Genomic DNA, 15,675 nt, shown 5'->3' with positions numbered 1-15,675 from the left:
CAATAAAGCGAGATGAGCCCCAGAGTCGGCCACGACTGGACCTAATGGTCAGGGGCCCCTTTACCTTTTAAAGGTAGGGTTGCCATATTTCAAAAAGTAAAAACCAGGAGACCTCAAAATTGTTGAGCTTTACCCATGATTTTTCTATTGGCTTGCCTAAGATCCAGAACAAAGCGTCATCTTTCAGAACTTTACCTATGTCGCACCTGGTGTGTGAGTTCAACGCTGTTTGCTAGAAAGGTTGGCTTTAAATGTTCAAAGGTGCTAAGATGCTAGGAAATAATTCATAGTGTTAAAAGACATCAGAGCCCCACTAACAAGTTCAATATCAGAACTAAACATGCACCAATGCAGCAATCCTTGCCCCATTCCCCCTCTTCATTGTCAATTGGAAATTCAAAAAGCATGCAAAAGACAGAAACAAAAATTGAAATGGTGTGAGTCCCCGCTGTCTGCGGTATTAATTCACTGAACTTGTTTCAAACAGTGGGCAAAGCAGAGATGCTCTGACGTTATCGTGCAGATGAAACTTTCGGTCCGGGAGTCTCTGAATTCTCTGAAGGCTACTGTCTCCAGCTGAGTACATTAGGAACAGAACGCACATTATCCTGTGACAATCTCACAGGGTAATAGACCAGACCGGTCTCTACTTTGTGCTAAAAGCAACAGTGTGTACCAAGCAAAACCAATCTGGCACCCATTCCCAAATTCGGCATCCAAATGCTACATTCATTTAATGGACTATCTTGTGGAAGTGAAAATATATGTGCTGTGTGGTCTGATGGCAAATGATGTGATGGTTGGGGCCCTTCAATATTCCTCAGCCCGCCGGGCCCCGCCGGGCCTTCCTGCAGCTAGCAGAAGGCTGCACTTACCTGCGGACTTCAGAGCCTGTGAAAGCTGGTGAGCTTCATGGCCTATTGGGGATCTGAACCCTAGCTTCCCAGGTCCTAGTCCAGTACGTACTCTAACCACCACAGCACCTGTGGCCCCTCTGCAAGAAGGTAAAGGTAAAGGACCCCTTACGGTTAAGTCCAGTCAAAGGCGACTATGGGGTTGCGGCGCTCATCTCGCTTTCAGGCTGAGGGAGCCAGCGTTTGTCCACAGACAGCTTTCCAGGTCATGTGGCCAGAATGACTAAACCGCTTCTGGTGCAACAGGACACCATGACGGAAACCAGAGTGCACAGAAACACCATTTACCTTCCCACCGTAGTGGTACCTATTTATCTACTTGCACTGGTGTGCTTCCGAACTGCTAGGTTGGCAGGACTTGGACAGAGTAATGGGAGCTCACCCCATCACAGGGATTCGAACCGCAGACCTTCTGATCGGCAATCCCAAGAGGCTCAGTGGTTTAGGCCACAGCACCACCCGCATCGCTCTGCAGGAATCATGGAGTACACATGGCTAAGGCTAAGGCAGGGGTGTTTTCTCCAGATAGACAAAACCCCTTTGTGCAGATTTTCTTGCGAGAAACCCGCCAACTTATTTTCACATGCCGATGCAAGCGAAAACAAAACAAAGCAAAAAAACCAAAACTCATGGCAAACCAGGACAGCCTATTCCAAACAAATTTCTGGTTAATCTGTCACCTCACTTCCCCACTTCCCAGGCTGCTTTCTATTCCTCTGCAAACCAAGACTAGCCAGGAAGACTCCTGCAAGATTTGGGGGGAGCCATGCATCAGTGAAAAACAAACAAGAAAACGAGACTGAACATCCATCAGATGCGGAAAAAAACCTGTATTGAGACAGTCAAGGGGGGGATGTAGAGATGAAAGGGCCAAGATAAACGGCGGCGGCCCACAATTAATTATTCATCAAGTTATTAATAGCTGTGATAGTTCCTTTGCCAGGGCGATCCCACCCCCAGGGAGACAGAGAAGCTTCTGTTCAAATAACCAAACCCCTCCCCAAATCAAACTCATTCTGCTCCTAACTCAGCAGGGCTGTGGAAGAAGCAACTCTCTGATACTGATACTTGTGAGCGTTCTGAGGCGTGAAAAACGCATGTAGATTATTTGAGCTTTGTTAATTGTAACCAGGGAACAATTGCATCCGCAGCGCCGAGATTAGAACATCCCAAGCTGTGAATTGATTTGGCTCTGAGAGACCCGAACCGAGGCTTTTTCCAGCAATGTCCAGCAAATGCATATGAAATCAGGTTCCTACTTTGTAGATCTCCTGTTTGGGCTGCTTGGCTAGAGGCTGCTGGACCAGTGAGGTGTGATGGGATGCTGGGAGGCGAAACTACATCTCGTACTGTAATGAATGCTGAACAAAAACAAAAACCTAAGCAGCTGAGCCACTAGCTTCTAACATCTCCAGAGGTTGTTTTTAGTAAAGGGCGTGTTGCTAGACATCAGAATCGAAGTTACAGAGGTCAGTGGCTCAGTTCTGACATCACATTATGCCACAATCAAGCCATAATCATGTTAACGGAGAAATCCGACGGCTCCCTTGGACAAAAAACAAGGACACCAACCAGGAAAATTGGAACAAAACAGCAGCCAGTAGGCTTGGTCTTTATTGAAGACTATCGCGACAGGATTCCCACCTGCCACAAGGTGGAACAAGATGGAAGCCCTGAACAAAAGAGCCCCCAAACTTTTATTAGCTGCTAATCCCCATGTCACACACCCCAAACTACATCACTCATACATCACGGTTACATCATGAAAGGGGAGGTCTGGTGGCAGTCATCTGAGCATCCTGGACTCTGCCCCATGGTTCTCCTTGCCCTCCACCAAACACCCATCAAGTGTAACAAAAGAGATCTTTACATTTCCCTGTTTCCCAGCCAAGTTAATCACACCCTTTTGTCTTCATCTGGGTTTGTTATTTCTGGAATGGCTACCTGTCTGGCACTCAGGTATCAGGATGCCAGGTATTATCACTCAGGCAGAGGGGCTGATGAGTAGCTGAGCTCACAGGTCTATATGAATTTCTGAAGTTTTCCCTGTGAGCCAGTACATAGATACATTTATCAGTGAATTGTTACATTTGGTATCGTGCAGCAAAGGCCCTTTGAACAGATAGGAAGAAACTGTGATGAAGTGTTTTGTGGGGACAAATCACAAAAATCACAAAAGTGATTGTGCTGATTTTGGTAGTGGGCTGCATGTGCATGATATCTGCTGGAGAAGCAACCACCCCAACCTATACATAAATTCCTGCAACAATCAGAAACCCTGGTTTGAAATGGTTTCTGCTAACTGTGGTTTGGTGAGATGTTTGAATGGACAAGCCATTGCTATAACTGGCAGAGGCCCCAAGAATGAAGTAAAAAAGTTTGGAGAGCTGGACTGATAGGATTTGAAGGCAGTGGCGCTGTGGGTTAAGCCACTGAGCCTAGGGCTTGCTGATCAGAAGGTCGGCTGTTCGAATCCCCGCAACGGAGCTCCCGTTGCTTGGTCCTTGCTCCTGCCAACCTAGCAGTTCAAAAGCACATCAAAGTGCAAGTAGATAAATAGGTACCACTCCGGTGGGAAGGTAAACGGCGTTTCCGTGTGCTGCTCTGGTTTGCCAGAAGTGGCTTGACGCATGACCATGCACGCACACACCACGGCGACCTGGAAGTGGCCCGAAAAGGGAGAGTAACGGGGGGGGGGGTGCATAACAGGGCATAACCATCACACATGATGACATGGTATGTAACCCCTGTGCAATTCGGGGGGTGCCTGTAGCTTGAAACAACAGTACGTTCTGAGGTTCAAGTTATCATGTGGTTTGTAAAGCATAGTTAGTGCAAACCATGGTTTGGGGTGGTGTTGGAACTGAATCAACACCTCTGGTTTTCAGGTGCTATTTTGGTACAGGGGGCAGAAAACAACAACGTGATTATGTACTGACATCAAATTTTGAGTGATTCAGCCAAGATTGGGCATGGCTTCTGATGGTGGGAGGTGAAGGTCCTTTCCAAGCTTGCTCCTGTCTGAAATCCTATCTAGCTTTTGATGGAAACTGGCTTGACTTACCAAATGTATCCAGCTTGCAGGATCTGGTGTTCTGCTGGCACAGAATTCTCATTGTCTCAGAGATCACGCAGAGCTGCTTGCAACAATTCAAAGGGCAAAAGAAAGCGTGATTTGGAAACTCTTGCAACTCTGAGAACAAAACACTTATTGAGTGCTTGCAATCATTCAGGGGGCTTGAATTTAGTCGCATTCATCAAATTTTGGGTTGGGCGTGCAGAGGGACTGTAATGGCTACCACGGGGTGGGAGAATGTGAGGAGACAGCCCCCCTCCCAAAAGAAGGAGTTCAAGCTCCCTTTTAGTCTTCCTCTGCCTGGGAGCTTGTAATGGTGTCTCACAGTGGCAGAATACAGGAAACAGCCCCCCCTCCATCCTCTTTCTTTGCCTTTTTCGCTTGCGGCTGCCAGCGTTTCATGCCCACTCATCAATGAAAATCTCTGCTTCGCCGCGCACACAGAGTCACCCCCCCTCCCACTGCTGTAATTCTAATACCCATTTTTGAAGCGTGCTACCTAAGCGGTTTCCCCTTTAGGCAACACAGCAAGTGTGCTAAGCAGAGAGAGAGAGAGAGAGAGAGAGAGAGAGAGAGAGAGAGAGAGAGATTGGTGTGCTGTCTCTGAAGGCTGCTGCACACACAACCCTTTTCAGACATGGGGGTAGTAAAATTCCTGCTACGCAGATGTGCAAGGGTATCCATATGCATATAAATACACAAAGTGTCCACACACACACACACACACACACACTTATTTAATTATATGTTTTGCAATTTAAAATACTCAATTTTACATCCTTAAAATATCAGTGACTTCCCTTCTTCCCTTTCCATGGTTCATTTTACATATCATTAACAACAACAACAACAACTTATTATTTATACTTCGCCCATCGGACTGGGTTTTCCCAGTCACTCTGGGCAGCTCCCAACAGAATATTACAACAGAATAAAACATCAAACATTGAAAGCTTCCCTAAACAGGGCTGCCTTCAGATGTCTTCTAAAAGTCAGATAGTTGTTTATTTCCTTGACATCTGATGGGAGGGCATTCCACAGGGCAGGCGCCACTACCAAGAAGGCCCTCTGCCTGGTTCCCTGTAACCTCACTTCTCACAGTGAGGGAACCACCAGAAGGCCCTTGGAGCTGGAACTCAGTGTGGAGGTGGAGATGCTCTTTCTGGTATACTGGGCCATTTAGGGATTTAAAGGTCAGTACCAACACTTTGAATTGTGCTCGGAAACATACTTGGAGCCAATGTAGGTCTTTCAGGATCGGTGTTAAATGGTCTTGGTGGCCACTCCCAGTCACCAGTCTAGCTGCCGCATTTTGGGTTAGTTGTAGTTTCCGGCTCACCTTCAAAGGTAGCCACAGGTAGAGTGCATTGCCGTAGTCCAAGCGGGAGATAACCAGAGCATGCACCACTCTGGCGAGACAGTTTGCGGGCAGATAGGTTCTCAGCCTGCGTCCCAGATGGAGCTGGTAAACAGCTGCCCTGGACACAGAATTGACCTGCGCCTCCATGGACAGCTGTGAGCCCAAAATGACTCCCAGGCTGCACACCTGGTCCTTCAAGGGCACAGTTACCCCATTCAGGACCAGGGAGTCCTCCACACCTGCCCACCCCATGTCCCCCAGAAACAGTACTTCTGTCTTGTCAGGATTCAACCTCAATCTGTTAGCTGCCATCCATCCTTCAACCGCCTCCAGGCACTCACACAGGACCTTCATAAATCCCTGCATAGTTTACAAAAACTAAACCATTCAGTATTCCATTATTGCATCCATCAAAATCTATTCATACTGTTGAATTTATCTTCATGCTGCCAGCGTTTTCAGCTGTACACAATTATTTCCCATATATTCAATAAACGTTTTCCAAACTTCTTTAAACGTATGTTCTTCTTGTTCTCTTATTCTATATGTTTAGTCTGCAAGTTTTGCATATTCTGTCAACTTAAGTTGCCATTCTTCTTTGGTTGGGACCTAGCTTGTTTCCATTTTGAGGCTAACGAAACACGGGGCTCAGTTGTTGCATACATAAATGCAACACTTACAATGGTGCCTCGCAAGACGAAATTAATTCGTTCTGTGAGTTTTTTCGTCTTGTGATTTTTTTCATCTTGCGAAGCACCGCTGTGTATTGATGGTTTCCCATAGGAATGCATTGACGGTTTTAAGAAAAAGGCGCAAGACGTTTTTGTCTTGCGAAGTAAGCCCATAGGGAAATTCGTCTTGCGAAGCAACTCAAAAAACAAAAAACTCTTTCGTCTTGCGAGTTTTTCGTCTTGCGAGGCATTCGTCTTGTGAGGTACCACTGTATTTATGTTGAGTGTCTATTTTGTTGCATCTTCAAACACATGTCCAGAGATATCTGCCTCAGTTTTCTTTGATGAAAGTAGGGATATCAATTATTATTATTATTATTATTATTATTATTATTATTATTATTATTCCCCACCCATCTGACCTGCAGTTCAAAGTGGCATGGTCCAGGAAGAAGTTCCCACCAAAGAACAAAGGATAAGATGGACTATGTGGAATTTGCAAAGTTAACAGCTAAAATAAGAGAACCTAATGATTGTTTTGTGGCGGAATTGAAGCCCCTTTCAGACTAGCAAAAGAAATATTATAGTATGATGAATTTGAAAGCAGGATTCGAACCAGGAGCAACAGAAGGAATTAGGGATTATTGTATCATTGTTGTGGTATATGAGAGAGATGTGCAGCAAGGGGGGAGAAATAAAAAAACGCCACGAAAAATAGGGTCAGAGGTCAACAAAACAAATGAAAAATTTATTATGTGTTGGAATGTACGGTATATGTGATTTTTTTTTTTTTTTGAAAATTTGATAAAATGCAACGGAAAAAACAAAACAAAATGGTACAGCCCAGATATATCCTCAATTGTGGTTTGCAAGGACTAAAAGATCAAGTCTGTAGTTTCTTGAATTCCTCCAGGAGAAACAAATGCCTCTGGAATTCTTCATTTCCTGATTTCTGTTTCTCTGGCTGAAACAGAGAATGGGCATGGGGAGAAGAGGGACGGCAAAACAAAGCCCTCAAGCACATTCACTTCATAAGATGTAACCTTAAATTAAAAACAAAGATCAAAAACAAGCCTTGTCCATCTGCAAACCAGGGCAAGCCTCGTCTTTCTCTGGACAATGCTAGGCAACCTTCTGCCACTTCATAAACATGAATTTATTATTAAACCCCAAAATCTGGGTTGGGGGGATGATGTTGTTCTGTTATACCAGGGGCAGGTGTTTGGGAACACTATGACAGAGGGAAGTGGAGGTGAAAGATAGGGAGACATCCCATGATAAGCAAGAGAGATACAGTTGAATTTTCTGCTGAATTCAGGGGAAACCGCTGGAAGCATCTGTTGTTTTGAGCTATTTCAATTGCATTTGTTTGATTTGCTCATTGCAAACAGCTGAAAGCCCGAAAATTTTGATAATACAGTGGTACCTCGGGTTAAGAACTTAATTCGTTCCGGAGGTCCGTTCTTAACCTGAAACTGTTCTTAACCCGAGGTACCACTTTAGCTAATGGGGCCTCCAGCTGCCACCGCGCGATTTCTGTTCTCATCCTGAAGCAAAGTTTTTAACCTGAGGTACTATTTCTGGGTTAGCGGAGTCTGTAACCTGAAGTGTCTGTAACCTGAAGCATCTGTAACCCGAGGTCCCAGTGTAAACCTTTTGCAACTGTAGCAGACAAGAGCACTTGAGACGGGTGCAAAGCAAAGTAGGTGAGAGAGGTGGCGGAGGAAGGATTTGCAGTATTGTGAAAGTCCCAAGGGCCAGCTGAAGAGATTTGGAGGGCCGCATTCAGGCCAGAGTTTCCACGCCCCTGATTTAGAGCATCATTTGCTCAAAGCCAGCAATTTCAACCAATTCCTGAAACAAATAGTTAAGCCAAGCAAATAGCAGGTATTCAATCTGAAAATTTGGCCCACCAGAACATCTTGGCAGCTGCATTTTGTACCAATAGAAGTACCCGGCCTGGTTTTAAAGGCAGACAGACACATGTTGTTGTTGTTTAACGATGCTCGGTCCCCCCCCCACCTCATCAAGTGGACCAGATGGTCCGTTGAAAAATAGCTTTCCGAAGGGAATGGTTCTGGAATAGTTTGTCTTGCGTCAAACTAAGGCTAGCATATAGCACTCACCTGCTCAGCGCACTGTTTTGAGGAGGGATGGCAACCTTTATAGCTGAACGGTTAGCTATTAATCTGAAGGTGGGGTTTTTTGTGTGGGAAGGGGGAGATCATTCTTGCAACTTTCCCCACATTGTCCAAGCAGCATTACTAGCAACCAAACGGCTTGCCTGCATTTCCCACCCAGCCCCATTTAATCTGAATTTATCCTTTCAACAGCAAACCCAGTAGATTCCACCGAAAAAACCCATTGCCAATTTTCTGCCTGTGATAGCTGAGTGACCTGGTTATGATACTAATCCCCTACCAGGAAGCACCCTTAGTTAGCCTTACTTAATACAATGCAAATTTTAATTTGCAGAGTGCTTTGGGTTGTGTTTTGCACAACGGTAATCTCGCTATCTTCCTGCGTTTAATACAGTGGTCAGCAAACTTTTTCGGCAGGGGGCTGGTCCACTGTCCCTCAGACCTTGGGGGGGGCAGACTATATTTTTTGGGGGAAATGAACATATTCCTATTCCCCACAAATAGCCCAGAGATGCATTTTAAATAGCACACATTCTACTCATGTAAAAACACACTGATTCCCGGACTGTCCCGGACTGTCCGCAGGCTGGATTTAGAAGGCAATAGGGCCTAATCCGGCCCCCGGGCCTTAGTTTGCCTACCCATGGCTTAATATTTTCATGCCTCTGCTCTGAGCACTTAATTGGAGGCAGTTTGCAACGTCGGTGCAATTCCAACAATAAAATCACACTGCAGTGGTAAACTCAATAGATTATAAAACAGTTTAAATCATAATGGCTGAGAGGTGGCAGGTACAGATCAGAACGTTCCCTTCAGTGCCCTTTATTCATTGCAGGTGTGGGGAACCTTTGAAGCAGATGTTGCTGGACTACATCCATCACCCCTGGCCCTGCTGCCTCAAACGCTTATGCCTAACTGGATTTTTGTTGTCGTTCCATTTCTCCATCTGCAGAAGAGAGAGCAGATGCCTTTAGAAAGGCACACAGCCTCACTGGCAAGATCAGCCAGTGGTGATCACTGTCATTCGCCTTAAAAACAAAAACCCCCAGCAGATCTGTTCTCTTGCTCACACACAGCAGGACGAAACCAGTACTGCTCTCTTCCTGTAAAGGTCGGCCGTTATCTCTGAACGCAGCCTGCCTGCACTGGGACATGTTGACATTCCTCCTTAAGGGAGAAGAGGAAACTTGCTGACCTAAATATGACAGCTTGCGGGTAATGGAAGGTGCTTTGGGGACTGGGGGGCCAGAGCTGTGGTCTTCGGTGGGAGAGGTGTGAAGCAGTAGGGCATCAAGATGAGTTTTACATGCGCTGTGTGCTCTAATTGGTTCCAGTGCAACCGCCTCCTCTGTGCATATATGGAAATCCATCTCCTCCTCAAGCTCTTTTTTTAATAAAAAAATTCCTGATTCTTTGTCTTTTTTATCAGTCTTTATTATGGTCCAGAGACCCAACAAATCATTACAAAGCAATACACAATTCAGACAGCCTACCTCCAGGTTAAACAAGCATTTTGTTCAGAATATAGGGATCATTTGTTCTTGCAACTACCGAGAAAAACTTTGCCACTGCTAATGTTCTAGCATTTGTCCGGTCTTCCAATAGGAACTTAACATAGCGAGCCTCTGATTTTCCCAGGAAAGGTACCAGCAAGGGTAGTATCAATTCAGCCCTGGCTTGCTCACATTTTGGACAATGCAACAAAATATGTTTTATGGAATCGATGTCTTGAGCACACGGATTCTTTGTCTTTCCCTGCTTTCAGATACTATCCTAGAGAGAAACCCGAAGCAGCAAGCGTCTGCTCAGATCCCACCAGCAAGATCGGTTCCGTCAAGGCCTGCAGTTAAGACTGAATTAATTTTTTTAAAAATGAAAGAAAGGGCAATGGAACTCAAGTTGTTCCTGGAGCAAGCCACTTCTCCCATTTGGGGGACTCCCCCCTCCTTCCCACATGCTGGAGGGCAAATACTGTGGTTACCCCACGGCGAAGGAAAAGCACTTTGTGCATGCTCAGATGTAGGTGAGTGCAGCGGTGGACCTACATTTTGGGAGCCCTGGAGCTTGAACTGTTTTGGGGACCCCTTCACAACCAGAAATGAGGTCTGGGATGCAGGTGGCGCTGTGGTCTAAACCACTCAGCCTCTTGGGCTTGCTGATCAGAAGGTCGGCAGTTCAAATCCCTGTGACAGGGTAAGCTCCTGTTGTTCAGTCCTATCTCCTGCCAACCTAGCAGTTCAAAAGCATGCCAGTGCAAGTAGATAAATAGGTATCGCTGCAGTGGGAAGCTAAATGGCATTTCCGTGCACTCTGGTTTTCATCACGGTGTTCCGTTGCACCAGAAGCGGTTTAGTCCTGCTGGCCACATGACCCAGAAAGCTGTCTGTGGGCAAACGCCGGCTCCCTCAACCTGAAAGCGAGATGAGCGCCGCAACCCCATAGTCGCCTTTGACTGGACTTAGCCGTCCAGGGGTCCTTTACCTTTTTTTAAAAAAACCCACTGTTATCTTCTCCAATGGGGTTGTTCCACAACAGATCACCACACCTTTACAACACCCGTGCTACTGACTCTCAAACTTCGGGATTGTTGAAATAGAGACAACAAAAAATGAATCAAATTGAGTCGTGTGACTCTAATTGGGTCTACTAGACCCAAAGCTTTTAAGCAATGAAATTCGCTTCTGGGGCTCCTCTGGGATCAGGAGCCCTGAAGCTTAAGCTTTGTTCGTTTCATAGTAGATTCACCTCTGCGTGAGTGGCACAGCAGCAAAACATAGCTCAGTTGGTAGAGCATGAGACTGTTAATCTCAGGATCATGGGTTTGAGCCCCACATGAGGTGAACTATTCCTGCATTGTGGGGGGTTGGATTAAAAGATCCTAGACGTCCCTTGCAACTCTATGATCATATGGGTCTTGGGGTCCAATCCTCCAGTAAAGAGTCATCCGTTTCCCATTTTGTGCTTTAAAACCTGGATAGCTCACTCGGTTAGAGCGTGGTACTGATAACGCCAAGGTTGCAGGTTCAATCCCTGTATGGGGCAGCTGCATATTCCTGCATTGCGCGGGGTTGGACTAGATGACCTGCAGGGTCCCTCCCAACTCTACAATTCTGTGATTCTAAGGAAGACCCTTGACCGTGGGATAGAGCGGCTGGTTAGGTAAAGGTAAAGGGACCCCTGACCATTAGGTCCAGTCATGGCCGACTCTGGGGTTGTGGTGCTCATCTCACTTTAGTGGCCGAGGGAGCCGGCGTACAGCTTCCGGGTCATGTGGCCAGCATGACCTTCTGATCGGCAAGTCCTAGGCTCAGTGGTTTAACCCACAGCGAGCAGCTGGTTACTTATCACTAAAGAAAGCCAACATAAGAAGACACAGACTTGCACAAGAGGATTGCAAAGCCTAATTTACATGTGCAGATCCAAATTTAGACGTTATTACTATGATTTAAATAGAAGTTCAGTACATCACACCACAGTGGGAGAAGGGCTGTCGATTGGGTTTCCTGTGTGCCTGTCCATTCCGGTGGGCAACTTCAAGGTCCCCTCTGCTCTCCGCTCTGCATCTTTAAACCCTACTTGGATGGAAAGCCCTTCAAATAGCAGACCCCTTCGAACAGAGGAGTGCCGTCTGAAAGCCCTTGAAATAAGGGGACTGCAATCTCTTAAGTCAGACATGGGGACACCCCCGCCGTGTGACATGGCCCAATCTGAGCACAGGAGCCGCTGGACCCGACTCACGAAACCATCACTTTGCTGCCATGGTGACCCCACTCGGAAACATGCCGAATGATCAGAAAAGAACAGCATGCGCAGAGTGCTTCTGAGGATGCGCACTGAGCTGGCAGCTGCCCCAACCCCCACCCGACCAGAGGGGTGACTTCTAGAAAGATCCTGGGTCTCAAAACCATCTTTTAAAAAAAGAAATCAGCCAGGGTGCTTTAGCACGTAAGCACCCAGAAGTGCAACTCTCTGCAGCCTCCACCAAGCCGTCACACAGAGACTCAAGACATCAGGAGACAGTTACACGAAAGGCATTTTTAGCTGGTTGTCCCTCAGTGTCAGGTGTCCTTGATTGTCGGGGATGGCCTAGATTTGAAACAGATCTTTCCAGCTCCTCCCTCTCTTCGTCATTCCTCTTGCAATGTCCCCGGCTTTCCAAATCTTTCCTTCTTCAGCTCAATTTGCTGGTCTGCTCTCTCTCTCTCTCTCTCTCTCTCTCTTACAAATATGAATTTATAACATTCCAAATGCATATCCATATACAGTGGTACCTCTGGTTATGTACTTAATTCGTTCCGGAAGTCTGTTCTTAACCTGAAACTGTTCTTAACCTGAGGTACCAGTTTAGCTAATGGGGCCTCCCACTGCCGCTGCGCTGCTGGCGTGCAATTTCTGTTCTCATCCTGAAGCAAAGTTCTTAACCCGAGGTACTATTTCTGGGTTAGCAGAGTCTGTAACCTGAAGCATATGTAACCCGAGGTACCACTGTATACAGAGATTACTCTGAATCTCGAGACTTCCCCCCATCTCCTCCACGGGTCCTATTGTCAGCATTTACAAATTCATATTATTCCACATTCTATATTTTATGTCAACCCATATTGTCCATAGTATTTGTTACATTACAAGTGGGGTTCAAAACCTGTTAATGTTTTCATCTGCTTACAGCGGTCTCTTAGATAAGTTTTTTAAAATTCCCATTCTTTTTAAAAAGTTTTTGCCTTCTTGGTTCCTGAGCCTTCTGGTCAGTTTTGCCATTTCGGCATAGTCCATTAGCTTGGTTTGTCATTCCTCTCTGATCAGGACTTCTTTCCATCTCTGGGCTAATAGCACCCGAGCAGCTGTTGTCCCGCACATAAAAAGTATTTTCTACTCCTTTGGGATGTTGGTATGTATAAATCCTAATAAGAAAGCTTCTGGATTTTTAACAAAGGCTATTTTAAACTTTTTTTTTCCATTTCATTATATATCATCCCCCAGAAAGCTTTTATTACCTTTTTGGACCACCACATATGATAAAAGGTACCTTCTTTTTCTCTACATTTCCAGCAGGTATTTGTATTTGTTCTATACATTTTTGCTAACCGACTAGGAGTCAAATACCACTGGTACATCATTTCCATATGATTTTCTTTCAGCGTACAACATGCCGTGAATTTCAAATTTGTTTTCCATAACCTTTCCCAATCTGCCATCTGCTGGTCTGCTCTCTCAAACAGCTGTGGTACCTCCCAAAATCCTGGACACTTCAAGGTTTGCTAGCCTTTTTATCGGGTCTGAGCTTTGCCAGGAAGACAGATTTCATTTCAAAGTGTTAAAAGGTAAAGGGACCCCTGACCATTAGGTCCAGTCGTGACCAACTCTGGGGTTGCGGTGCTCATCTCGCTTTATTGGCCGAGGGAGCCGGCGTACAACTTCCGGGTCATGTGGCCAGCATGACTAAGCTGCTTCTGGCGAACCAGAGCAGCGCACGGAAATGCTGTTTACCTTCCCGCCGGAGCGGTACCTATTTATCTACTTGCACTTTGACGTGCTTTCGAACTGCTAGGTTGGCAGGAGCAGGGACCGAGCAACGGGAGCTCACCCCGTTGCAGGGATTCGAACCACCGACCTTCTGATCGGCAAGTCCTAGGCTCTGTGGTTTAACTCACAGCGCCACCCACGTCCCCTTTTCAAAGTGTTACGTTACTGCAAATTTCTCCTAACACATTTTTTAATACATTTTTGGGTGGACAATGTACACGGTTTGGCAAGCAGTTCTCCTTCAGACAATGCATTTTAAACATTATTTTCAGTCACGCACAGATTTTTGTACCCTTGTTTGGTTGGAGAACTGCATTGCAAAATTCGGATGAGTGTAAATTTTGAAGGGTGACTGTGTTTCGGTTCCCACATTGTTTCATAAAGTGCAAATTTGATTGATTTGGCTTTAAATGAGGACTGAATTCAATTTCTCCTTCATCCATAGTGACAGCGATCATTTCAGAAGAGGTCTGTACTCTTCATTCTCACACGGTGGAAAAAAACACTTCTCCTACAATGGTGTCTGTTTCAACCCTATACATTTCTGCTCAGAAGTAAGTCCTAGTGAGTTCAATGGGAATTACTGCTGGAGTGTACAGGTTAGTAGCTTTATACATGCACCTTCAAGGGACGCTGGTGGTGCTGTGGGTTAAACCACAGAGCCTAGGACTTGCCGATCAGAAGGTCGGTGGTTCGAATCCCCGCAATGGGGTGAGCTCCTGTTGCTCGGTCCCTGCCCCTGGGCACCTACCAGTTTGAAAGCACGTCAAAGTGCAAGTAGATAAATAGGTACCGCTCCAGTGGGAAGGTCCACAGCATTTCTGCTCTGGTTTGCCAGAAGCGGCTTAGCCATGCTGGCCACATGACCCGGAAGCTGTACGCCGGCTCCCTCGGCCAGTAAAGCGAGATGAGCGCCGCAACCCCAGAGTAGGTCACGACTGGACCTAATGGTCAGGGGTCCCTTTACTTTTACCTTTTACATGCTCCTTCAGGTGTTGGACTGCAACTCTCATCTGTCCTGCCAGGTTGGTCAGTGATCAGGGACGTTGGGCATTGTAGTAAGGCCACAGGTTCCACATATATGATATAAAAGAAGAATACTTTTAAAAAGCATGTATTATCCACACGCAAGTGTATAGGGATTTAATTGGACATAGATGAAGCACCTAAGATTTCTTGCTTCAGGTGACACCCCTAATCTCTTTAAATGTTCCAAATGTTGTGTGCTGTTTTGGCTTCAGCTTTGACAGGAAGTTTCGTGAACGAATATTTGGGGGATGCATTACGAAGGTTTAGGGATGAATTTCTAGCTTAAACACCTGGCTTGTTAAATTGTGGATTAATATGATGAGCTTTGTCTTGCATATAGGTACATGTCGATTGTGCTCCCTGGGTCATTTGTTTTCATTTCTTTTCAGTATTCAAAATAATAATAATACACTGTGAAAAATTGTGTGATTTATTTTTTGCGATTCCATCCTGCCTTTCGACTCTTGAGCCAGGCTTTTGATTGCACGGGGATTCCTTGCCATCCCTAATAATTTTGCAGCTGCTGAGGTTGCATGAGCAATTAGACCTGCTCTTTCCCCACAATAAAGAGCTGTGTGCTCTTAACGATTCAGATAATTGGTCCATCTGTATTGTCAACACGGGCCAGCAGCAGCTGTCGGGTGTTTTAGGGTAAAGGTAAAGGGACCTCCGACCATTAGGTCCAGTCGTGACTGACTCTGGGGTTGCGGCGCTCATCTTGCTTTACTGGCCGAGGGAGCTGGCGTTTTTCTGCAGACAGCTTCCGGGTCATGTGGCCAGCATGACTAAGCCGCTTCTGGTGAACCAGAGCAGCGCACGGAAATGCCGTTTACCTTCCTGCTGGAGCGGTACCTATTTATCTACTTGCATTTTGATGTGCTTTCGAACTGCTAGGTTGGCAGGAGCAGGGACCGAGCAACGGGAGCTCACTCTGTCGCGGGGATTCGAACCGCCAACCTTC

The 15,675-nt window shown here is 46.0% G+C and overlaps 1 long non-coding RNA gene across 1 annotated transcript in view; it reads right to left on the bottom strand.

The window, feature by feature from the left end:
- Positions 1-15,675, bottom strand: part of LOC310661902 — a 150,450-nt gene that overhangs the window by 132,653 nt on the left and 2,122 nt on the right. The window lies entirely within an intron of this gene.

This window comes from Podarcis tiliguerta (assembly GCF_965153285.1).
Source record: "Podarcis tiliguerta genome assembly, chromosome: 13".
In the NCBI taxonomy this organism is placed as follows: Eukaryota; Metazoa; Chordata; class Lepidosauria; order Squamata; family Lacertidae; genus Podarcis; species Podarcis tiliguerta.
This window is presented reverse-complemented; position numbering and strand designations above follow the sequence as displayed.